Below are 2,990 nucleotides of genomic sequence, written 5' to 3' on the forward strand. Positions count from 1 at the left end.
TGCTTTTTCTTTTCTTCACAAACGAAATACATCATCTGCTTGAACTTGGTTATTCTCTATAAGAGTGGGTCATTTTTCATACACTGCTGGACACTGAGTAAAGACTGGAGTGCCGCTAACTTATTCCAGGCATAAGAAACTCCACGCATGCATGGGTAGATGGAGAAACAAGATTTGGTGTCCATTCCTAACATAGTGCCTGAGGGATAAAGGCTATTCTCAGAGTTGGAATTGTTCTTGCTTCAAACAGAAACTCATGAGGTAAGAAGAATCTGGGTGATGTTTTCCCTCTCCTCCTCATAGACAACAGCAATAGAGATCAGCCCAAGGTGGCCTTAGAATCAGTAAAAGAGCCTTTCAGCCAGAACCACCAACTTCCAGTAATTTGCCAAAATGGCCACAACAAAGGGGAAGAGGAGAGGAACTACCTCTATGTTCTCCCAGCCTTTTACGAAACATGGAGCTGTTCCTTTGGCCACGCACATGTGAATCTACAAGAAAGGTGATATTGTGGACATCAAGAGAATGGGCATTATTCGAGGAGGAACACCCCGCAAATATTAGCACGGCAAAACTGGAAGAGTCTACAGTATTACCCAGCCTGCTGTTGGCAGTGTTGTAAACAAACAAGTTAAGGGCAAGATTCTGGCCAGAAGTATCAATGTAAGTATTGAGCATATTAAGCCCTCAAAGAGCCAAGACAGCTTCCTGAAGCACATGAAGGAAAATGAGAAGAAAAAGAAGGAAGCCAAAGAGAAAGCTCTGGAGGTCAGTGGAAGTGCCAGCCTGCCCACCCAGAGAAGCACACTTTGGGGAAACTGATGGAAAGAAACCTGAGCTGCTGGAACCCATTTCCCATGAATTCATGGCATGACAAATTTAAAAAAAAAAAAAAAACTCGAGACTGTAAAACAAAAAACAAACAAACAAAAAACAAAAACAAAAAATACAAAAAACAAAGAATCAGCAAAAGGTTAACACTACTCTCCCTAGCTCCTTACTCCTTCTGCCCTTTCCCACCACCATTACTATTAGTTCTTTGCTCCATGGGGCTCCCGGTAAGGTACCACTTTTAAAATGAATTCTGTGGATTAAACATTTGGACTGATAGATTCCTAACGAACCCAAGTGTAAGAGAATCTAGACCATCAAGAGGGCCATCTTGGAGCTTCTGCCCTGGAAGACGAGAGAAGTTCTGTTCTTTTACTTTAAGAGCAACACGGTGGAATGCCTTGCCTACACCAAAGGGCACTTTGCCTTCACTCAGGAAGATGCCCTTGTATGACGCTAGGTCAATGTTTCTACCACCACAGACTTGACCTGCATACTCTGCAATCACCCACCAAAAAAAGCCATACAATTGCTCTCTGAAGTCAAATATTGTATAACATGTTACAGAACAGAAATTAGGAATCTTCAAATGAGAGGTTTTCTCAAAAGAACCACAGGTAGCATGAGTACATGCCTTGTTAATGGGCATGAAATTGTACTATATTTCTTTCCCAAGTACATTTGTTTCCTTAAACAGGCAAAATTTCTTTAATTAAAAAAAAAGTTTCCAGGGCATTTATTGATCCTTCATCATGAACATTTATATTAATGGTTGAGGATAAAATGTGAGCATTTAAGGAGAGAAAAAATATCACTATGCAAGCTAATCTCACACCAAGCCTGAAGCCAAGCTAATTGAATTTTAAGTACGGTAGTGAGTTCCTCCTTCTTCACACCACTAATATATTTCACTGAATATAGAAATAATCTTTCACTGTGTATTTTAAAAACACATAAATAGACAACATTATGGCTCACAGATATACTAAGGAAAGGCTTCTCCTGGGGTTTTTGTTCTCCATCTTTCTTTATAAGTCCACAAGAAAGGAAAAAAAAAGGATGGGCCTTTATCAGAACCTGACATAGACCATTTTTAGGGCAAAAAAAAAAAATGAGGAAATCTTCTAGAAAGCATCACTAATAGTAAAACAAATACGTTTCAAGAGCTCAGAGTTAAATTCATCTAATGAGCCGATAATGAAAAATTTTTTCTAGGACTATTTGCCTGAGGGATTTAAGGCTTTGGTATTGGAAAATAAGAAATTCTAGACTCTGAGAAAGGCCACTTGGCTCAGCATGGCTAAATCATTCAAATTCCCTGATTCTAGCTCCCTATAGGTTCTCAACTTACAAATTCATCTAGTCATCCGTTTGGAAAAATAGAATGATGTTTCTAGCCTCTCTAGAGTTTTTTGGCAACTGCCTATTTGTGACATTTATCCTCCAGGTGAGAGCATTTTTGACAGTAGCATCTTTTTTCTCCTACTGTCCTATTTGTATAAGGTCAGATTGGCCTCTATACTGTGAGCATGAAGAGCTTAATTGGAACAATATTATTATCCTTCACAATTTACAGAAATATATTTGGCCTCTGCAAAGTGTCATTTTCCTCAGAGAGAATAAGCTGCTTCCATATTAAGCCCTTTGGAAAAACAGAAATAGCTCTTCTGAACCCTTTGGTGTAGGCAAGGCATTCCACCGTGTTGCTCTTAAAGTAAAAGAACAGAAGAAACATGGTGGTCTTGAAATTTTACTCCAAAAATCCTCAAGTGAAAATCTTAAAAATCACTGAGTCAGTCTTGGAATTGGTAGGTTTCCGAGGAAGAATACCATCGAACCCGCACAGGAAGGGATTTGGTTTCCAAGAAAGCAGGATCTACCCCTCTTGTCATCTGCATGTGTGACTCTATCTTGTCCCATTAGAAACATAATTTCAGCCCTTCCTACAACTTCAGCTCCATTGTAGGCAAGGATGTCACAGTTCTACACAGCCACATTCCCTGACTCTCTCCCTCCAAGTTGTAGCCGGAAAGACCACAAGCAGAAATTCCACCTTCTCAAGGTCAAAACTAATGGGACCATTTCCTTTCTTAATTCTTTTTATCATTCGACTGTTCAGATTTTTCTCAATGGTGTTCCCATCTGTTACTCCACTTCGG

At 39.6% G+C, this 2,990-nt stretch overlaps 1 pseudogene; it reads left to right on the top strand.

Annotated features, from left to right (window-relative positions):
* The first annotated feature begins 390 nt into the window (after window positions 1-390).
* LOC131833148 (large ribosomal subunit protein eL21-like) lies at window positions 391-874 on the top strand (annotated as a pseudogene).
* Window positions 875-2,990: the final 2,116 nt, after the last annotated feature.

Source organism: Mustela lutreola, chromosome 6, assembly GCF_030435805.1.
Source record: "Mustela lutreola isolate mMusLut2 chromosome 6, mMusLut2.pri, whole genome shotgun sequence".
Lineage (NCBI taxonomy): Eukaryota > Metazoa > Chordata > Mammalia > Carnivora > Mustelidae > Mustela > Mustela lutreola.